Raw genomic sequence first — 24,308 nt, forward strand, 5'->3', positions numbered from 1 at the left:
GAATAGAAAAGAGTAGCAACGGAGATTAAATCAAGGATCACAATGGTGAAAGAGCATATTTTGGCATGAGGGACGTGCTGCACAGTAGAGCAATTTCGAGAAGTTTTAAAATCTGACTGTACCACAGTGGAATTCCTCTGTATGGGTCTGAAACCTTTACATCAAGGAAGACAGATGAACAAAAACTGCTAGTCTAAGAAAGAAAGAAATTAAGGAAAATATTTGGCCCCAAGGAGGACACCCAGTCACAGGAATGGAGGATATTAAAAACAGGGACTCGCAGACCGATACCCACAAGCTGATACTGGTTGAAGGCTGAAGAAAAGAAGATTGATGTGGGCAGGACACCTAATTAGCCCTTTCCTGCTACACATATGCTCTGCGCATTTCCTGCTAAGTGTGTCTTTGTTGTGGCTGTACTACTTGCCAAATGCTGATACCTATGTTGAGAGATGGAGTACCGGTTGCTATGAAATGCTTATCATCCGATTTTAAGGAAACTATTTGCTGAAAACATTAGGTTTTTGCATATCTTGCAGTCTGATATATTAACTTGCTGAAAGACTGAATGTCTTTTTGTTGTATGTATGTCATAGTTACAGTGCTGCATCAGGTTGAGTAAAACATTGCAGGGAATTTTAAAGAGTTTTCAGAGGTGAAAACACATTGCGTAAACTTTTTGTATGGTTGATTTTAGCTCATACATTTTGGTACACAAAATGTAGATAAGATACCAAAATTTTATCTAAAATTGAGAGCAGAACTATATCTCATTTCATTCTCAAGTTCTTGATTTTTATATCTGATGGATGGTTGCACGTGAAGCGCTCATTTCCATCCATGTGACTTGGTGATTATGTGGTCATAACAGTCTCATATTTCATAAATGGTTCAAGATATCGAAACGAGATTTTTTGCAAATGATGACAAGCAAAGAGGCACATATGTTGTATGGTAAATAGTAAAAAGATTTTTTATTCACTGAGATATCGAAGTAACTTGTCCGCAGCTATGAGAGGTCAGCGCCTCAGGACGCATCCAGACATCAGTAGGAATGAAGGACAATCCAAGCAGTGTGCATATTACACATCCACAGCACCTGGGGAATGCCGGAGCATGAAATATATAGCAGCAAAAGAGTGAGGATGGAAGAGGAAAGATTACCACAAGTAGCATTCTCAGGATCTGTGGAGGGCAGATTTGGTACAGAAAGTCTATGGACAAGATGGAAGGATGATATCAGCAGGGGTACAGAGATGATGGGCATGATAAAAGGAGAATGGACCACGAAAGCCAGAAACAGAAATGACTGGCAGACGAATGTAGAGAATGCATATGGTCTCCCTGGCCAAAGTGAAAATGAAGAAGTGATTATCAAATAATTATAAGCAGAGTATTTGAAATTTGTAGTACAGGGATAAAACGTAAGCTATATTGGTTGTATTTAGTTCCGTATTTTATGCACAAACTTCTCTTCGTTAAGGATAACCCCACTTTTGTGGATGATGAAACATGAAAGCTAGTTTCTTGTTGGGTCCTACAATACTATATTTTTCAGCAAACCCTTGTCATTTTGCAAAGGATACCCTTAGCTAGGAAAAGAGCCATCAAAACCATCTGTAGTGTGTGTTCCTGATCTTCATTAACCCTTCACCTTACCATCCCTCTACCAGTACCCTTCTGAGATTTGTGGTTAGTACTGTGGACTCATTCATAAGAGCTGTAGTGGTCACTAGGAAAAAAATATTTGATGCTGGGTATCATTTCCTTTACAATTACACAGAAACAGCAAAACTATTTTGCAGATTACATTTTCAGTAGGACTCGAATAATTTTTTCTTTAATTGGATGAGAACATCAAATTTTAAAAATAAGGGTTTCTTGCAGTGCTCCTTTCATTCTGTGCAGATGTTCTTTATATTAGCTGAGAACAATTTGCTGAAATATAATACTCATATGTATGTTATAGTACTGGAGGTTTCTATTTCTTTATTTTGGTTTGTTCATTAATCAGTGAGCCATATCTGTAGACATTGTCCTGATAGTAGCTTTGGGTAAGAAATTCCCATGAAATCAGAGAAACAAATAATAAATTAAAGTTGATAAGTAAAAGATTCTTGGAGCTTTGCCAATAAGCCTATAAGATCAATGATAGAATTTCTTGGCTTTACGGTGCAAAACCTTTCTAGGTAAATAATGCTTTTATTTTTCAATACAGTCAACTTTTAGAGACCCCTTCACTTTTAACGGCCATGTAAAAAGTTCTCTGCCTGGCACAGATGGGACAGTTTAACACCAATAGAAATTCATCCAGTATTCATAAAGGTTTACAAGCAGTCTGCTGCTTCATTTCAACAGTTCAGAAATGGGCACTCGAATTCAAATGTGCTCATACTTATCTAAAATATAATTCAAATGAAAGGTGCCCCAAAACTGCAACTGCTGGAGAGAATGTTGATAAGTGTGCTGTTCAGTAGAACAACCAACAGTGTTAAGGTACAAAGTAGCTGACACTATGGGCATGTCAGAAGAAAGAATAGTTTAGGATTCAGTGGTGAGTGTTCAGTTGGTGGGCACAGTGGAGACATTGTTGGCAGTTAAGAATGACATTTATTGGCTTCCATGCATGACGTAGTGAGGCAACCTCATGTCTCACTGTTGTCTCTGGCCGGTGCAGACTTATGGGTGGCAGCATCTGTCTTGGCTGCTGAGCTGACAAAGAGGTCTTTGGTAGGCCGGCAACCTTTACAAGCCGTGGCTGTTGACACCAGCAGCCCACTTTTTTCCTTGATGTGGAGCCCGCGTGGCCCTGCGCTGCACTTATGTCACTGCGACGGCATGCAAAGACGGCTGTGCTTGGGGTATGACTGGCAGACCTCTGGGAGAAGTCGGGCAATGGCTGGTGCTGTGGTGCAAAATCCCACTAGGAACTCTGCATCACCAGCTGCAGGAATGGACGGCAGGTCAGTGGGTCTGTGGCACAAAGTCCTGTGAAGGACTTAGTACTGGCTGCAGGTGCAGCCTGGTCTGGAACCCATGGCTGCTGCTGGTGATGGCCAGTCGTTTATTGGTTGGCATAGAGCCCTGGCATTGTGGTGGTCTCGTTGGTTTTTGGCGACAAGAAGTGATCCCGTCTCGAAATTCAGACTTATTTTTGTGCCTCTGGTGTGCATTTGGTTACATGGTTACCACTGTGTGACACAGTTTACTGCTGCACTTGGCTATCCCAGCTTTTTAATCCCTTTGCATGTCTTTTATTGTGACCCTCATGTCACAACGCTGGCAGCTACTGACTGCTACTCAATAATCCACAGCAGCTACTACACTACTTATCATTAGTTTTGATAAAGACTTACCATTTTTGCTCAAAGACTGTGTAGTGGCACTACCCAGCCCCTTCCACAGAGAAGACCTGGTCCCTCAGGTCTTGCTCCAACCCAGCTCTCTACTGTGATTACCATTAATTTGTAAAACAAGCACTTAACTACTTAACTCTCAACTCTTAAACATTATGCAGTTGTTACATTAATCCTTAAAGCCTATGAACTTGTTTCTCGCTTGTACTGTGTGATCTCTTCACATTTGTATGGCCCCTTGCCCTGCTCATTATCTCAAATAATACGAAACATATTTGATGACTAGGCCTCTCGCCATTCTTAAACAAAAACAACTGCTAAATCTCCATTCTACACATATAAAATAAAAATGACACTCCCTTTTTTGTTAATAAATTATCCTTAACATGTCAACTTCAACAAACATGGCCCAGCTTCTCAGCTTATTCCTCCCACTGCAGCACTCCTTACATTCAAAACAGCTTTCTGGTGCCTGGTGGCACTGCACAATGTGAATTACTCCTTAATGTATTTGTACATGGTTTAACTGGTTTATGTTATACACTAGATATACTTCTTGACAACTCTACACTGGCAATAGCTTTCTGTCACCAAAGGTTAACTTCGGCATGATGTTCAGTCAGAATGTTTACTTTCAGGCTTGCGTTGACCCCTTCACCCACTTCATACTCATCATATACACCAGACTGGATGTGTTGTAAACAGCTTGCTGCACACATCAACTGCTTGCCCTGCAATGCTGTGACCCAGCACTTGTGGCATTTTCTTAACTTCTGGCATATACTCTTCAACAAATACAGCCCTATTGACTTGATAATACACGCTGCGAACTAGTCTCCTCTTTCTTTTCCTCTGTTTGCCCTACTTCTAACTGTGTCTGTATTGTTTCTACCTCAACATCAGCAATATAACTATCAATAACTTTTTGTACATTCAATGTAGTAATTGAAACAACAAAACCATCTGCAATTCCACTCTGCATGGGGCAAAAACCACTCCAAACCAGACGAGCCCGGTCCACCCTGGGTACAGTGCTGCAGATTGTCAGCTTGGCTTCCACTCCTCGAGAGATGGAGGCCGCCTTCACCAATTTAGCCAGCCGTCGAAAGAACCCAAGGATTTCCTCGGAACCCTGACGACAGGCATAGTTGGTGCCGACATGTGCAACGATCTGCAGCTGGCTGCACCCTGCATGCTCGATAGCCGCTGGAAGAGCCTCTTCCACATCCCGGACAAGGCCCCCCCCCCCCCCCCCCCCCGGCAAGCACACCGAGTGAATGTTGAACTTCTTCCCTGCCCTAGCTGCTATGCTCCTGAAGGGCTCCATGGCCCGCCTAACATTGGAGCTCCCAATAACTAACAAATCCCTACCCCCATGTGCCTGTCTGGACCTTGCTGAAGGAGCGGCCACCATCCTGGCAGAAGGTGCATTCTGATCCGGCTCAGCCCCCCCCCCCTCCCCCCCGCCTCAGCATCAGATAGCACACTGAACCTATTAGCAAAGTGCATGGGATTTGGCAGCAGCCTGCGTCCCCCATGGAGCCTTCACCTTGAGGCTCGAGACCTCAACATACTCTGCCACCCACACTGAGGCGAGAGTGGGCCGGCCGGCTCAGTCCCACCTGAGGTTGGCTCAGTGACAGAGAGCTGTGATATCCCCCCCCCCCCCCCCCCCCCCCTGCACATCTAGTACAGCAGAGGCTGCCCCAGGCACCCCATCCCCACCGCACTTCAAGATGGTACTCTGGAGCTTGTTGACTGTGGCCAACAAAGCTTCCAGCTGCATTTGGACTGTGACCAACTCCTCCTGCATCTGCACACAACAGACACAGTCCCTATCCATCTAGCTAATAACTGATTTACTATAAAAAACTTAAGGAAACATACTGTCACACAAGGTTAACAGCTACACTCTAGTTGGCGGAAAGGTCACTCTATAATGAAAATAAAAATTTATGGTAGAAGCAAGATCTGTTGCTTATTTTCCTGCTAGGGGCTATTTAGTGAATAGTAAAGAATAAGACAGTGACCTACAGTAAACTGCTAGGGGGCTATCTAGTGAATATTATAAACGAATTAAACAGTGACCTACGGTAAGTTGAACCTACTGATTATCCCTCATATTTGTAATTTAAGCAATCGTTTACGTACATGTGAAAGTGACCTAATAAAACTATAAAAACTGCTACCTTAAATGTACCGAGTCTAAATGGCACTAATAAACGTAAACACTGGGTATTGTACACTGACAGATACAGGTACAAAACAAAACCTTTAGCTAACAATTAGAGTTCAGAATGTAAAGCACAAATACAAATTCTACTTTATTAGAACTGATGGGTTTACAGTACACAATCACTAAAGCCCACAACAAGCTAAGGAATTTAAGCAGACGACGAGGTGAGTTTTAGCTTTCTGCTAACTAAACCATATGTAAGAAGGGGTCAGAAGTTGTATTGTAACACTGATTTACTCAGATATTGTAGTGTAATACTAATTTACCACATATTTTACGTTTGCTCAACTGTTAACGGTCGCAGGTTGCGCTAGTCAAAAGTATACAAGTGAGGTTATAAATCACTGTCAGTATCACTATTCCTAATAAATAGTATAAAAACTGCTACCTTCAAAGTATTGAGCCTCAATGACTAATAATCGCAAATACTGAGTATTGTGCACTGAATTAATTGATAATCCTGCGTATTTAACGTCAGTTAAGAATGTAAACAAACATTTGCGTACACCCGGAACTGTCCTAAATAGAAACTTTGCTTATCTTATTCAGATGCAAATAAAAACTGAAACCTTTAATTTATCATGTGTATCTGACACTAATGTACGTAAATATTATAGAATAGACAACAAAAACGCTTTAATTACTAGCTAAGTCACTTATTTTGTAACAAAGCAAGAAAAAAGCACTCGTAGTCGGCTTCAGGGCTGCCAGTATCACAGAGTTGCCAGACATAATATGCGATGGTGCCCAGTATACTAGCCGCAGGAATAATATGTTTGCATTGCTGATGGCTACCCCTGAGCAGGCTTAAATGTGAGAAGTAGGGCTCATATATCAAAGATGCACCACAGAGTTGATCCAGGGCTAAAACATCAAAAGTATAAGCCAATGACTTTTACTCGCATTTCTATAACTAGGCTTAGGTTTTAGAGCATAGATACTAATGACACTGAGATTTGCAAATTGCAAGCTCAAAATCATAAATCAATAGGTGTCACAGTTATTGTTTTCCTTTCTTAAGCATACCACAAACTGAAAATCACTTTCACCAGATGTGATTCACTTTCTTGCAGCATCTACAGTGGTTGTAGTGTAAGCATTATGTGCACTGAAACATTGCTTGAGCTATATAGACTTACAAAGGGTATTTCTGGATAATCCTATATTTGGCACTACCCCCAAAACAGAGGAACATAAGTGAGAAGACAATAACAGAGCACTGATTGCAAAAAATGGAGATCCACTGTGAAATTCCATAAGGTACAAGTACTATAATATCTCATATCGTTGAAGTGAACTGTGCAAGTAAACCATGCCCCATCACCAAAAAAGTGGACTGCAGGTGCATAAAGGAAAGAAAACAGGGATTGTAAAATGAACCCAATACACTGACAGTACAGTTTTTAATATGTCATTCTAAAGTAAAACTGTTATTCGGTCCACACTGAGGTGACAAAAGACAACCGATAGCAATATGCACATATACAGATGGCAGTAGTATCACGTACACAACGTATAAGATCTCTGTGCAGTGGTGGACCTGTCATTTGCACTCAAATGATTGATTTGAAAAGGATTATGACTTGATTATGGCCACATGACGGGAATTAACAGATTTTGAATACAGAATGGTAATTGGAGCTATTGCAAAAGTCATTCCATTTTGGAAATTGGTAGGGAATTCAGTATTTCGAGATCCACACTGACATATGTGTGCTGAAACCACCAAATTTTAAACGTTACATCTTTCAATGAATACTGCATTGGCCAACAGCCTTCACTTAAAAACTGAGAGCAGTGGTGTTTGTGGAGATATATCATTGCTAACAGACAAGCAGCACTGCGTGAATTAACCACAGAAATCAGTGTGGCATATACGACGAACATATCTGTTAGGACAGTGTGGTAAAACTTGGTGTTAATGGGCTATGGCAACAGACAACCAACATGAGTACCTTTGCTTACAGCACGAAATTGACTCCAGCACCTCTCCTGGGCTCGTGACCATATTGGTTGGATCCTAGACAACTGCAAAACTGTGGTTTGGTCAGATAAGTCCCGATTTCAGTTGGTAAGAGCTGATGGTTGGGTTCGAGTGTGGCTCAGAGCCCACAAAGCCACAAACCCAAGTTGTCAACAAGGAACTGTGCAAGCTGGTGGTGACTCCATAATGGTGTTGGCCATGTTCACACAGAATGGAATGGATTCTCTGGTCCAACTGAACTGACCATTGACTAGAAATAGTTATGTTTGGGTACTTGGGAGACCATTTGCTGCCATTCATGGACTTCATGTTCCCAAATAATGATGGAATGTTTATGTCTGCCTGTGCGCCATGTTACCAGGCCGTCATTGTTCGTGGTTGATTTGAAGAACATTCTGGACCCTGTCACCCAATAGGAATGCCATCGAACATTTATGGAACATAAACAAGATGTTCGTTCATGCACAAAACATTGCACTGGCAACACTTTCACAATTATTGATGGCTGTTGAGGCAGCATGGCTCAATATTTCTGCAGGGGACTTCCAACAACGTGTTGAGTCCATGTCACGTCAAGTTGCTGCACTATGCTGGGCAAAAGGAGGTCTGACACGATATTAGGAGGTATCTCATGGTTTATATCACCTCAGTGTAAAATAATCAGAACAACAAAAAGTAGCTTCACCCCTGTTATGATTGCAAAACAGTCATTACTGATGTTTGTTGATAAAAGCGAAAATCTTCAGATGAATAAGCTCTTTAATTTTCACTACACTTATAACAGACAGACAGAGAGAGAGAGAGAGAGAGAGAGAGAGAGAGAGAGAGAGGGGGGGGGGGGGGGTCGGACCAATAAGAGGTTCACCTAGCAGACCGTGGGACACAGTTGCAAAGCAGTGCCTCGCAGTTAGTGCAATTCTTCCATAATGTATTGCCCGATAGTTTCATATTAACGACTTCCCTAGGTCAGCACTATATTTATATGAGACTTGTGGAGGACTAATTGTTAGAATAGGCTACTGTGTTATGTGGAAATTTTAGTTAAATGAGGTGACGCTCATTGTTTGATCTGGACCACTGAAACATTCAGCATATCCCAAAACAGCCATAAAGTCTGTACACTAATGTCAAAATAACTCTTCAGCACATTTACTGTCTACAGATATTGATATTTACCAGTCCTCTTTTAACTGAAAAAATTGGGTAGGCAACTAGTACAAAACCAGAATGACCAATAGACATTAAAGCTAGCAACCTTCCAGGTAATATCATTATGAACAAACATGAAAAAGTCATTGGGAAGTCTAAAACATGAAACAGAGACATTATTCACATGATCCCCATGTAGCATCCTGCAATGTCATCAAAATTTCAGTAAACCACAGAAGCCAGTTAAACAAAGTGATATATTAGAAATAACAGCCCACTGGTAGCAAAATAAAGGTCTATTAAACCTTGACCATGGTTTCGACTTTTTTAAAACCATCTTCTTCAGATGATGTAGGACTTGCTTTTACAATTTTCAGCTTAATGTCCATCTATTTAGATGCAGCTTTGGGTACTTGGGAAGGTGCAAATTTCAAGATTTTGAAGATTTAATATCTTCAAGGTTTAATAAACCTGTATTTTGCAACTGGTTGGCTGTTGTTTCTATTCCATTGAAGTTCTTGCGTGCACAGTTGCTATAGCTCAGCCATGTTCAAAATCTCAAAATAATATGTTATTTTCCAAGTTTAATGACCCTCATGACAAAAATCAACTCCCGTCACTAGTTATTTGCTGTACTGGTCTCCACTTAGCCTCGAACTATAGGGGCATCAAAACTCTGAGGGGGAAAAAAAAAAAAAAATCTCTAGACCAACGTTCAAAGCACAAGAACAAGAAAGATCCAACAGTCACAGGAAATCAAGCACGTCAGCTCTCATGGAAACAATATAGTTCGTTCCTTTTTTAAGAAGTTGCCGACCGCTGATGATTTTCATGATGTGCTGCCTTCAATTAACAATGCCAGCTCCTTCTACATCTCCACATTCCATGTTACTACTTGAGACTACAAAACTGCTGACTAGCCATCACTACTGGGAGCTACTGCTGTAATGTCTTGCATCTCTGCCGTTACTCAAAACAAGCCATAAGAAGTTGGAAACTGCTGATGAACCTGTACGCCTGGGCACAGAAACATAAGTCTTTTTTCAGTCATTCCGTACTCGACATGTAGCTTGTCCAATCACCATAGATCCCAAATAGCTGTCTGGAGAAAACTATATGCTACTGAAAGTGGTCACTGTGTTCTGCAACTCTAGGGATGTTAAGACCCCTCTCTCTCTCTCTCTCTCTCTCTCTCTCTCTCTCTCTCTCTCTCTCTCTCTCTGTGTGTGTGTGTGTGTGTGTGTGTGTGTGTGTGTGTGTACATGAGGGAGCAGGTTGGGGGAGGAGGGGTGGTAGGGGATATCGAATGTGAATAAATATTAGTAAACATTAGAAGAAATGTTTTACATATTTTTCGGAGGATCAAGGATCAAGCGGGTACACCAATACAGGCTAATAAAACTAAACTAAACTCCACCCGAACATGCCATGAAGGCCCAATGGTACTGATCGGCCGCCGTATCGTCCTCAGTCTACAGGTGTCACTGGATGCGGATATGGAGGGACATGTGGTCAGCACACTGCTCTCCTGGCTGTATTTCACTTTACGAGACCAGAACCTCAACTTCTCAATCAAATAGCTCCTCAGTTTGTCTCACAAGGGCACCCCACTTGCCAACAGCGCTTGGTGGACGAGATGGTCACCCATCCAAGTGCTAGCCCAACCTGACAGTGCTTAACTTCGGTGATCTGATAGGAACTGGTGTTACCACTGCAGCAAGGCCATTGGCAATACAGGCTAATAGAGAGATGAATTTGAAATAACAAAAAATAGCCTTAAAAGAGGCCCTCTTGATGTATTCCTTTCGACATACGTAGGCTGAGAGCAAGTACTGATAATTTGGTATTCAAAACATAAAATTAAAAGAAATTTATTTTAATTAAAAGGTGGTGACATAGAGGAAAACTAACTCATTTTTTTAATCTTGTGTTTGATGTTTTTCCATTGCCAAATGATGTTCCACTGCCTCTCGCTGACAGAAAATTGACAGAAGAACAAGTAAAGAAAATAAAATGCTTTCAGTTTTCTAATATTTTGTCCAAAAATCCCCATTATTTCTGACATCAATCATGCGTTTTGGCATGGAATTAATGAGGTGTTGGATGTAATTGGTAGAACAGGCAGCTTCCTCCCAGGCCTCAAGAGCACACAGTCCCGAAGGGCATCAGCTGTAACTGGTTGGTTTTGTGGCCAGTTCTCTGACATTGTTCTTGCTAACTGTACCCAAATATTTTCCATGGGATTTATATCAGCAGCCTTTGGCAGCCAGTTCATGTCATTAATATCCAAGTTGGACCGTTACTGCTGAACGAATGCGGACTTACGCACAGGTGAATGATCTTCCTGTAGCGTAAATCCACCTTCACTATGTAGTGTTCACACTGAAGGCAACATCACATTCTTCAATATGTGGCCGTACTGCCTGCTATCAAGTGTTCCTCGAAATTCTATGAAGCTTTCCTGCTACTCTTACAGAAATCCAACCCCAGCAGAGAACTGATATCTGGCCACTTCTTCTTATTGTAAATATTTATTCCTTGCGATGTCTTGTCCATCGTGGTCTGTTAACTATGCCCCAGGCCATTGTGGCTCATCGAAAACATCTTGTCATCTGTAAAAATTACATTTTCCCACACCATATTCAGATGGCACTCTCACAACGCCAGTCGGTACAACACATTTTCGTCTCTGAGTTCCTGTTTTAAAGCAGATCTTTGTGTGTGCAGCCCAGCTTCCACGTGTGCAGTCCAGCTTCTGCAGCCTTGGGCAAATTGTGTCACTGAAACTGGGAAGTTGGTCTCTTGCAGCAACGACGTCACATTTAGGAACGGAAGCTGTCACCTCTTACGCACAAGTTCTGTGTCATCCTGCTGTGTACCTAGTCAGTCTCTTACTGCCCGAGTCTGCAGGTATTGCATCTTTCAACACATTCTTCCACCATCTCTTTGTGGTAGCGTGTGGCATGCCACACCCCCTTTCAGCATCTTTAATTGAATCGATCAGAGCATTGACTCTGCCTCCAATGGAACGCTTGTGCAGAGCCATTGTGCCTGACTGCCCGCAATGTTTTTTCTGCTTGCTGCTCTTTTTCAGATGCCTGGGGCGGAAGTAAATGTGTTGCCATCAAAAAGAGCAACAGTGGTGACAGACTTGCCACTTTAAGTCAGCCTGTAAACCTGTATGGCTCCAGCCTAGGAACGTTGCATAAGCCAAGATAGAGGCACTTTATCAGATGTCGAGTGTTTAAGTCCCATCAATGACATGGACTATTTGTCTTGAGTTTATGTTCATTTATGCATACCCGTGTTTGTCCCTGAATAAAAATTTGTTACCTAGTTCTTAAGAAACATCCTGGAGTTTTAACAAACACTTGATAACTGTGCTGTAAAGGTGCTAAATACCAGTAATTAGTGGTTATAGCAGACATGTGTTGGAGTCTGACAGCGGAAAAGTCTATCTGGCCAAACACATATTGCAGATGGATCTAAGACAGAGGTTGCTAGTTCAAATTTGGTCCAAGACTGAACCATTGTAACACACATATGTCCAACATTGAATTCTCAAGCAACAGGACAAAGAATCAGATGTACTGGAAATAGTTACGGCAAACATATATGAAATGTATGTCAGGCTGTTGTTGGTTTGTCCTGGAAGCCATGCACGTGTTGGGTCCAGAGATCAAGTCTAGGGATAGACTGTTGACATTCTGAGATTCCATCCATCACATGGGTTGATATTTAATTCACAGTTCCCAATACACAGACAACTTCCATTCCCACAATTGTCCTTGAGGTGAACTTTATGGCTTTAACAATACATGTTACAGCCATTTAATAGTTGTGATGTGAATACCGGATATCTAAGAACTCCTGGAGGTTCCAGATATGCGACAGGTGTAGCTGGTAAGTCAGTTCAACTGCACACTACAGATGTTTGCTGAATCCCTTGCACGTGCTACTACGCTTACATCAGAGGACAGTCTGTGAGGTCAAAGAAAATTTCTTTAAACACCTTTGACATCGTCAGCATGACAAGAGAGAGAAATCATCATCGGATTAAGATGCTTTGTCTAACATACATCATAAACACCTTTGACAACACCACATTTACAGTCATCCATTGACAATTAGCACGACGGGCATATTACAGTTAAGAAGAGGTCAACAGTTCGATTTGAATCCTGAGTGTGAGTGTTGACATCCAGTGGTGCATTCATTTGTTTATCTGTGTTTATTTGTTATGTTTGTTACTAACAGTTACAGTTCTGCTGTTGTTCAAGTGCCTCACACGACTTCTTCTACAGCTCTGTGTCCTGTGCCGTCACTGCCATAATGGTCCATCACAAGATTGCTGCTCACCTCACCATTGTCTTCCTCATCTTTCCCTTCTCACTGTTCCTTTTTGGGCAGTTAGTATGTTGTTAATTTGTATGTAAATAATTGCATCATCTTCGACATGATATGCAGTATCCCAGACTTTGTGCTCAAGACATAAACAATGTATGGCGAAAACCTGAATAATATTTAAAACCCCATGAAGAAATTGGAGACATTTTTGCCAAAGAAAAGTTTGTGGAACTACATTTCACAGTGTCGATATTGTTCTGGATTGTATGCAAGCATGGTGATGGGAAGTGAAATAATAGATCTGTTCATGTGACATGTGAGCTGTATTAGTATATAATTGGGCATTGTGATGTACGTTTGGCTTAACTAGGCCAGCAACTGGAAGATACAGTGAATCATGAGTTTTACCATTTTCATTCTTTTCTACAGTGTTTGGTTTGTGCTGAACGAACTATACCGAGCTTTAAATTGATTAACTACACATGTCACTGCTCGAGATTCGAACATCTGAGTTCAAACTTCTCTGGAAGCATTTAATTGTGGGCATATTTTTCCTAGCAGTCTCTAAGGGACTGAATAGATTACATTTAATATATTCAGACTGTTTGGAGATCCAGTAACATTGTGTTACTAATATGACAATATTCCCCATTCTCGAGGGCTTTAATGGCTGTATGTAGGCACAGAAGTACTTGCTACATTCTTACTTGTTTGCTTTTAGTAGAAATATTCTATCATTAATTTGTTGCGAAATTGTAACCAGTACTTTAAACAGTTAGAGATAGTAACGTAAATATTAGGTTAGCTGTACTAATTTATAACGTTTCTTATCCTGAATTTGTAATGGTTTGATGATCCATTCTATCTTTTAAGAATAGCTCCCCAAATGTTGCTTTTATTGTTGGATTTTTTTCTCTGCTGTAAGACACCACATTGTTTGTGACTCTAGCTACTTGAAGAAAACTATGGAAATTATTGCGAAGCTGTTATGCAGTAAGCACAGTTATTTCAGTTTTCTCACAAGAAAATGCATATTTTGGTTTAACATTGTTCAAAATATTGCCGTCTTTTTCTTTCTAGTAAGTTTGCATAAGCGATAAAAATAATGGAACCATGTAGCTTTGAACTCTGCACCTTTAGGTTACCATTCCACTCTTCTATCCATTGTGCCATGAGGAAGAAATGTGAGAGTAGTCTCATTGAACAAATGGCTCTATATGGTGATAGAATGTAATTTTGTGGCTTTAATCATCATTCCAAAATGTGGAAACTTATAATTTCAAGTTGCAGAAGATAGATAGGAGTGGCTTTAGAAAATAAAGTTCTGGCTTTTTCTTTGCTGATCATTGCTGGGGCCCTGTCATTTCAGAGAGACTCCATTTTATCATAACTAATGTTTGATTTTGTCATGAAGTCATCAAAAATCTTGACTAAATCTTCTCTGTGAGTCTTGCCTTTCACTGGCAATATTGTTAACAATTCTTCCGTAAATTCTGTACTTTGTCTCCATAAACTGTATGAAAATGGACATTTGTTTTTCGTCAAAAATGTCACATGATTCATCTAGAGCTATAATCAGGGTGTATACGACCTGGGACAACCGGGAAATCCGGGAGAAACCCGGGAATTTTTTCATCCGGGAGAAAACCGGGAAAAACCCGGGAATTTTTCGGAATTCCAGTAATTTTTCATTGTTTTAGCTTTCAGTTAAATTTTTGTAGTTTTGATTGCAGAATTGATTCTCTAGCAAAGGATGTTATTGTATCCTGCTACTGGAGAATGATAATGCAGCAATAAAATATAAACGAGAGGGAAAAAAGTAAAACTTTAGTGACAAAGGAAATGTGCAATTTACAACAACAAAACACTGTGCACGCAAAAGCGTCTGCAAATAGCAAAAATATGTCAAAGGCCGTAGGGCGCAGACTGTAATTCTTCGTAACAATAAACTGCTTGCGATGAGCATGACGTAACAACTGTTCACATTAAGGTTTGTTTGACCAGTTGCCAGCGGTCTGTTGCGCATGTGCATTTGACTCGCTTATAAGCAATACCCTCTCCCGCTTCCCGCTACTTGAAGTTTGGCTGTTACCTGTATCGGTAGTAGCAGCAAGCAGCCAGATGCAAACGAGAAAAATTTTTCTCCCGCGCCCTAGCTGCCAGATTCGCACTTGCACAGAGTTGTCTGAGTTGCAGTGGGGAGGGGGCTAGTCTCCACGTGACCCGTTTTTACGTTAAGTGATTTCGCTGCTTCTCTTCGTGTACAGCTCCCACGTCAAATGAAAACAAAACGGATTTCTGTGGCCAGGAGCTATCATGTGAATTAAAATACATTCATATAATTACGGAGGACAAAAATATATTATTAATTTCAGTTTTCCTATTTTATTTTATTTCCAAGTTAATAGCAGTCAAGCATTAATCGCCTTGCAGAACAATGAAGTTATTTTTGCAAGTTTGCTAAGGGAATTTGGCTTTATTAATCTTTCCGCTGAGGCAATCATTTTATTTGAAACTAAGTGTTTCTTTCTACAGTATTGGCTAGTTCCAACTGTTCGCTGAATTTCAAGTGCACGTTATCATCGTCTGCCATGTATGGAATTATGCCATAATAAAGAACCAAAAATGAGATCGTACAGTACTGGTACTCCAAGAAAATTTACATCCCAAAAACCACACTGAAAAGCTTAATATCAGATGGGACCTGCTTCATTGTGAATCTGGGAAAAGCCAATTTCCGCTTCAAGCCGAATTATGTATTTTAGTATGGTTTACGAAATTCCGATGCCCTTTAGAGTATCCTCTGATGGCCTGTTTCTTTTATTGTGTAATGTAAGCTCTCTTAGTGCTTTATACATATGAACATGCGGGCCTCCTACACCACTGTAGTTGCAGACGCACAATAATGCCTGTTTCCTGGCAACTGGTAAATCGAACCTATTTCTAACAGTCTCCGGATAGTATTGCGAACGGTAGTTAGAGAAGCTTTACTTTCAAAGTAAATTTCTTTTTACTGAAGACGAATTATGTTACGTGTGAGAAAGTGGGATGGATTTCTAAATCACAGAGCGTTCGAAACTGAACTTTTTGAGGACCAGCCACTTACAAGAATTTCAAGCCGAGACATTTATGTCATAATTTTAAATTTACTGGCACATTTGTGTGATGTATCTTAAAGTATAACACACACAAAAAAGATCAATATTAGATGTGAAAGCTAAGCTTCTGTTGTAGAGTGTTAGAGACCAATATTATATGTGAAAGCTTAGCTTTTCTTGTAGATATACGGTACTGTGTACATTAATGTAAACCGTTAACTTTTCCTCTTGTGTGTTCGCATGTAACCAGTGATCTTGCTATTGGCTGACTATAAGACGTGTGCTATGCTCTGGATAGCTGCTGTCATCGGCTGGCGAGATCTCGTGGCTTGAGATATGACTCGCTTACAAAAGGACATCGCAACCTTGGTTTCAATGCTCCGGAAACTAATGCGCTGTGTTTGGTGCAATTAGAATTTATACTTTCGTAATACAAAAATATGCAGCGTATATGTTGCTGCAAATCAAAGGTCTTTCCAAAACTTCTCTCCTTTTTTATGAAAAGTCTCTCCAAAACTTCTCTGCCCCGTCTTTTCTTTCTTTCTTTTTTTATCTTTCTTTTTTTCAGGGAGTTCTACGCGATTGTATAAAACGTTAACCATTCAAAGGATTGATAAGTTTCACAGTTCCGAGGGAAAATCTACTGTCTCTTAGCGCACAAAAAGTGTATTTCCGCCCGGGATAAAGTATATTTTTTAAACGGGATATCTGGGAGAAATCCGGGAATAATCCGGGAATTTTTTTTCCTTGTCCCTGTTTACACCCTGTATAATGTAGCAAGGGGGGTGCCTTCTGCAGAAGTTCGAGCAAACTACTTTTATTGTCAGCAGCCAAAATTTCAGTTCTCCTTGTATTACTTCTTGCCGACAATGGAATACCTTCAACTGCAGCAACGACGTCTTTTTTTTAAATCTGAAAATGGCTTCTGGTGTTTAGGAAGTGCCCAACACAAACGCATCGCTGATTCTGCAGAATTTTCTTCCTCGCTCATAGAGTGAACTAGGAAGGCCAGCCTTTTTTTTTTTTTTTTTTTTTTTTTTAGGAAGCTAGTTATGCTTGGAGTTTTTCTTGACAAGCTTTGCTACCTAAAGGAAAATTTTTATGGAACTGCAGATGAGTTGCTTTGTAGTGTTGCTTTAAACTGTTTCTTTCAACAAGAGCATGTGAGGCAAATTGGAAGAGCTCCAGGCCTATCAATTAGCATAAAGCAATATTGTTCAGTCAACTTAATTAAAAGCTTCCTATTTCCACTAACAACCTTATGCTTTTTAGGACTTGTATTGATGTTAAAGAAACGTTATAAGCCTCAGTAATAACAAAACGCCCTGTATGAGATCACAGCAACTACTGATGAAGTGGGAATAAAATTTGTGTACTTTATTTAGATTAATTTTTTATAAAAATAAAGGCGCCCGACGCAGCACGTGCTGGTGCACAGCAAAGGAGCTACTTCTGTGTCAAAGTGTATGCTGCTGCACACCAAAGGAGCAGCACCACAAAGGAGTCACACTGCTAATGAAGCTCTTCATTGTCAAATATAGCCGATGCCAAGTAAAACTCGCTCAAAGTTTCATAAAGTAACTTTAAGCTGTTGTTCGAGTTACTAGGTGCACAAAAAGTGGCGTTTAAATGCATATACCTTCTCCAATTTAATAGAGCTTTTAGAGGTTGATGGAGAAGTAGCAGCTCTGGTCTCGTAAACTGACATACGGCCGGTAGAGTGGTGTGCTGACCACGTGTCCATATCCGCATCCAGTGATGCTTGTGAGCTGAGGATGACATAGTGGCCAGTCGGTACCATTGGGTCTTGATGGCCTGTTTGGGCTGAGTTTAGTTTGATAACTGACCATTAAGAATTCTAATTATTCAGCAGTTAACTTCATCCGAATAGAAAAAATTATAAGGATGGCGCTCAAATGAATTGTTATCTACAGAAAAATATTTTTGCCAGGCCAGCTTTTGACCTTCCATGGTCTGGATGTGAGCTGCAGTCCACCAGTTGCCAACCACTGGTATACACCATTCAGGCTAAGAGTGGAAGACTAATCTTAGTGTGACTCTGAAAGAAGTATTGGACAGACTGATCAAGCTGATTAATTTTATGAGGTCTCGTGCTGCTCTTCATCACAGACAGTAAGGAATTTGAGGTTTTTCTTCTGGACCTTGATAAAAATTTTCAAAAGTATCCGGACCCCATCTAAAATTACTTGCCAACCCCTGGTATATAGTGAGCCTTTATAAGCACATTCTTAGTCTTTTTATAGCTTTTGTGCCACATATTTATTGACATCCAGGTGCTGTTACTGTGATTCAAACATTGTCAGGTCTACAATCTATGCTGTAAATTAAGCAATCCTTGTCACATCGGGCATAGGTGAGTACAGAGTGAGTGTCGGATATCTCACGTTTACTGAATCAATGATCCACTTTGTCTCTCTGATGTCACACCCTGGCCCAGTTTTTTTGCTGCTATTGCCAAATGGTCCAATTTTTCTACCATTTTGTCTATAGTGGTCCATTTTTTTGCTGTTGAGTGTATGTTTTATGTAACTAATAAACCAAGAGATGTGTTTACCCCAAATAAGGCAGATTTCAGGCAAGGGAAGTCTATGTCCCCTTACGGCCTTGTCAAGTAATGGGGTGTCGGTCGACACGCCAGAAGACATGGCTGAGGTTTTAGCTGAACACCTTTTTACTATCATTATGTCATCCAGATAAGCTCCTTCTTCAGGTGTTCCATAGGACTGTGCAGATGAGGAGCTCTGTTTCTTCTCATACAGTGAGGAAGTCTACAACCTTCCGTTCTCTGTGTGGGAAGTGGAATCAGCTTTGTGTGTGGCCAGAGACACTGCTCCACGACCTCATCTACATCTACATTTATACTCCGCAAGCCACCCAACAGCGTGTGGCGGAGGGCACTTTACGTGCCACTGTCATTACCTCCTTTTCCTGTTCCAGTCCCGTATGGTTCGCGGGAAGAACGACTGTCTGAAAGCCTCCGTGCACGCTCTAATCTCTCTAATTTTACATTCTTGATCTCCTCAGGAGGTATAAGTAGGGGGAAGCAATATATTCGATACCTCATCCAGAAACGCACCCTCTCGAAACCTGGCGAGCAAGCTACACCGCGATGCAGAGCGCCTCTCTTGCAGAGTCTGCCACTTGAGTTTGTTAAACATCTCCGTAACGCTATCACGGTTACCAAATAACCCTGTGACGAAACGCACCGCTCTTCTTTGGATCTTCTCTATCTCCTCCGTCAACCCGATCTGGTACGGATCCCACAATAGGTCGAATGAGTGATTTGTAAGCCACCTCCTTTGTTGATGGACTACATTTTCTAAGGACTCTCCCAATGAATCTCAACCTGGTACCCACCTTACCAACAATTAATTTTATATGATCATTCCACTTCAAATCGTTCCGCACGCACACTCCCAGATATTTTACAGAAGTAACTGCTACCAGTGTTTGTTCCGCTATCATATAATCATACAATAAAGGATTCTTCTTTCTATGTATTCGCAATACATTACATTTGTCTATGTTAAGGGTCAGTTGCCACTCCCTGCACCAAGTGCCTATCCGCTGCAGATCTTCCTGCATTTTGCTACAATTTTCAAATGCTGCAACTTCTCTGTATATTACAGCATCATCCGCGAAAAGCCGCATGGAACTTCCGACACTATCTACTAGGTCATTTATATATATTGTGAAAAGCAATGGTCCCATAACACTCACCTGTGGCACGCCAGAGGTAACTTTAACGTCTGTAGACGTCTCTCCATTGAGAACAACATGCTGTGTTCTGTTTGCTAAAAACTCTTCAATCCAGCCACACAGCTGGTCTGATATTCCGTAGGCTCTTACTTTGTTTATCTGGCGACAGTGTGGAACTGTATCGAACGCCTTCTGGAAGTCAAGAAAAATAGCATCTACCTGGGAGCCTGTATCTAATATTTTCTGGGTCTCATGAACAAATAAAGCGAGTTGGGTCTCACACGATCGCTGTTTCCGGAATCCATGTTGATTCCTACATAGTAGATTCTGGGTTTCCAAAAATGACATGATACTCGAGCAAAAAACATGTTCTAAAATTCTACAACAGATCGACATCAGAGATATAGGTCTATAGTTTTGCGCATCTGCTCGACGACCCTTCTTGAAGACTGGGACTACCTGTGCTCTTTTCCAATCATTTGGAACCTTCCGTTCCTCTAGAGACTTGCGGTACACGGCTGTTAGAAGGTGGACAAGTTCTTTCACGTACTCTGTGTAGAATCGAATTGGTATCCCATCAGGTCCAGTGGACTTTCCTCTGTTGAGTTATTCCAGTTGCTTTTCTATTCCTTGGACACTTATTTCGATGTCAGGCATTTATTTGTTTGTGCGAAGATTTAGAGAAGGAACTGCAGTGCAATCTTCCTCTGTGAAACAGATTTGGAAAAAGGTGTTTAGTATTTCAGCTTTACACGTGTCATCCTCTGTTTCGATGCCATCATCATCCCGGAGTGTCTGGATATGCTGTTTCGAGCCACTTACTGATTTAACGTCAGACCAGAACTTCCGAGGATTTTCTTTCAAGTCGGTACATAGAATTTTACTTTCGAATTCACTGAATGCTTCACGCATAGCCCTCCTTACGCTAACTTTTTACATCATTTAGCTTCTGTTTGTCTGAGAGGTTTTGGCTGCCTCTAAACTTGGAGTGAAGCTCTCTTTGCTTTCACAGTAGTTTCCTAACTTTGTTGTTGTACCACGGTGGGTTTTTCCCATCCCTCACAGTTTTACTCGGCACGTACCTGTCTAAAACACATTTTACGATTGCCTTGAACTTTTTCCATAAACACTCAACATTCTCAGTGTCGGAACAGAAATTTTCGTTTTGATCTGTTAGGTAGTCTGAAATCTGCCTTCTATTACTCTTGCTAAACAGATAAACCTTCCTCCCTTTTTTTATATTCCTATTAACTTCCATATTCAGGGATGCTGCAACGGCCTTATGATCACTGATTCCCTGTTCTGCACATACAGAGTCGAAAAGTTCGGGTCTGTTTGTTATCAGTAGGTCCAAGATGTTATCTCCACGAGTCGGTTCTCTGTTTAATTGCTCGAGGTAATTTTCGGATAGTGCACTCAGTATAATGTCACTCGATGCTCTGTCCCTACCACCCGTCCTAAACATCTGAGTGTCCCAGTCTGTATCTGGTAAATTGAAATCTCCACCTAAGACTATAACATGCTGAGAAAATTTATGTGAAATGTATTCCAAATTTTCTCTCAATTGTTCTGCCACTAATGCTGCTGAGTCGGGAGGTCGGTAAAAGGAGCCAATTATTAACCTAGCTCGGTTGTTGAGTGTAACCTCCACCCATAATAATTCACAGGAACTATCTACTTCTACTTCACTACAGGATAAACTACTACTAACAGCGACGAACGCTCCACCACCGGTTGCATGCAATCTATCCTTTCTAAACACCGTCTGTACCTTTGTAAAAATTTCGGCAGAATTTATCTCTGGCTTCAGCCAGCTTTCTGTACCTATAACGATTTCAGCTTTGGTGCTATCTGTCAGTGCTTGAAGTACCGGTACTTTACCAACGCAGCTTCGACAGTTAACAATTACAATACCGATTGCTGCTTGGTCCCCGCATGTCCTGACTTTGCCCCGCACCCGTTGAGGCTGTTGCCCTTTCTGTACTTGCCCAAGGCCATCTAACCTAAAAAACCGCCCAGCCCACGCCACACAACCCCTGCTACCCGTGTAGCCGCTTGTTGCGTGTAGTGGACTCCTGACCTATCCAGCGGAACCCGAAACCCCACCTTCCTATGGCGCAAGTCGAGGAATCTGCAGCCCACACGGTCGCAGAACTGTCTCAGCCTCTGATTCAGACCCTCCACTCGGCTCTGTACCAAAGGTCCGCAGTCAGTCCTGTCGACGATGCTGCAGATGGTGAGCTCTGCTTTCATACCGCTAGCGAGACTGGCAGTCTTCATCTAATCAGATAGCCGCCGGAAGCCAGAGAGGATTTCCTCCGATCCATAGCAACACACATCATTGGTGCCAACATGAGCGACCACCTGCAGATGGGTGCACCCTGTACCCTTCATGGCATCCGGAAGGACCCTTTCCACATCTGGAATGACTCCCCCCGGTATGCACACGGAGTGCACATTGGTTTTCTTCCCCTCTCTTGCTGCCATATCCCTAAGGGGCCCCATTACGCGCCTGACGTTGGAGCTCCCAACTACCAGTAAGCCCACCCTCTGCGACCGCCCGGATCTTGCAGACTGAGGGGCCACCTCTGAAACAGGACAAGCAGCCATGTCAGGCCGAAGATCAGTATCAGCCTGAGACAGAGCCTGAAACTGGTTCGTCAGAAAAACTGGAGAGGCCTTCCGTTCAGCCCTCCGGAATGTCTTTCGCCCCCTGCCACACCTTGAGACGATCTCCCACTCTACCACAGCTGAGGGATCAGCCTCAGTGTGGGCAGTATCCCGGGCAACCACAGTTGTAATCCGATTGGGGGATGCGTGGGACGAGCTTGCCGTCCCCGACAAACCCCCATCCGGACCCGCACAGTGATGCCCATTGGCAACAGCCTCAAGCTGTGTGACCGAAGCCAACACTGCCTAAAGCTGGGCGCGAAGGGATGCCAACTCAGCCTGCATCTGAACACAGCAGTTGCAGTCCCTATCCATGCTAAAAACTGTTGTGCAAAGAACGTCTGAACTAATCTACAGAGAGCGCAAACAAATCGACACAAAATTTAAACGGTTATTAAAATACAAGAGTGCCTAGTAAATGCAGTAATGCTGCTACTTGCGCACTGCTGACACACTGCTCGGCGGCGGAAGGAGACTATGCGATTTTACACTATTCAGGTACTAAAACGCGATGCTACAACTCTCAAATACTGTAATACGCCCGAAATTTATGAATTAAACAATGCAAGTACCAAAAACACGCAAAGAAATTAAGAATTAAACTATGTAATAAATGAGTGAGCTAGGAGTATACGACTTGCTGCTGCAGCTGCTTATCCAACGGCGGCAGGGAGCACACTGATAAGATCCATTACGCCATACTTCGTAATCTGTGCCCTGAAGTGAAAGGACAGTTCGTCTTTTATTTCAGTCAGGTTGGGTTTGATGGTTTGGAAACCAGGCAAGGACAGTAGCACTCCTAACACTTACTGGAGTTTGGCCCTTACCAGTTGTATAAGACTCTTGAACACAAGGGCAACTGCTGCCTCATCTGGCTGCCCGAATCCCGAGATCACCTGAGCTGTTCCCAGTGCGGTTTCAGGCACTTCTGTTCCACCCTTGACAGCTTAATTCTGCTGGAGATACCGATACAGTAGTCCTTCTTACCCTGAAACCATTTGTCTAGTGTGTTTTTTGACCTCAAAAAAGCACACAACACTACTTGGAGATAAAACATTCTTTGCCAACTACATGAATGGGGCTACATGGATGCTTGCCAGTTCTTATCCAATTTTTTCTTGAAGACAAGCATTTTCGATATTACATTGACAATGCCTTGTCTGACTGATGTATTCAAGAGAATGGGATACCCCAAGGCAGGTCCTTAATGTCACATTGTTGGCCATTGCTATCAGTGGCATTTCCTCCACAGTCAGGAGCCCTGTCAAATGCTCTGTTTGTGGATGGCTTTGCAATCTTCTACTGACAGGGTTTTTAAAGTGCATCTTCTGGAACACTTTGAAAATTATGATGCGGAATTATGTAGCATTCTGATGGCACTGGAGAGGATTGACAGACATCACCATACAAGGTTTCTTGTCTGTTCAGACTCGCTTAGTGCACTAAAAGCTCTTTACCAAATGTATCCAGTATACCAGCTGATTCAACTCATCCATGATTCCTTACAGCAGCTCCAGCACCATGGCTAGGAGATGATCTTTTGCTGGGTACCCGGTCACATACCGATACAGGGAAACAACATGGCTGACAGTCACCAAGGAAGCATGTCGGAATGGTGCTGTCTGTCAATGTCCCATCCCATTGCAAGCCATCATCTCATTTTCTGACACACACATCATGAATCAGTGGGAGATTGAATGGTTGCAGGTGACAAAAAACAAACAGCAGTCGCTCAAATCGACCACACA

General features: G+C 41.9%; 1 protein-coding gene and 1 pseudogene across 1 annotated transcript in view; one reads left to right on the plus strand and one right to left on the minus strand.

Moving 5' to 3' along the window:
• The window catches only part of LOC126469683 (SH3 domain-containing protein 19), a 109,479-nt gene that overhangs the window by 17,531 nt on the left and 67,640 nt on the right, over window positions 1-24,308 (plus strand). The window lies entirely within an intron of this gene.
• Window positions 10,338-10,455, minus strand: LOC126472182 (5S ribosomal RNA; annotated as a pseudogene).

This window comes from Schistocerca serialis, chromosome 3, assembly GCF_023864345.2.
Source record: "Schistocerca serialis cubense isolate TAMUIC-IGC-003099 chromosome 3, iqSchSeri2.2, whole genome shotgun sequence".
Lineage (NCBI taxonomy): Eukaryota > Metazoa > Arthropoda > Insecta > Orthoptera > Acrididae > Schistocerca > Schistocerca serialis.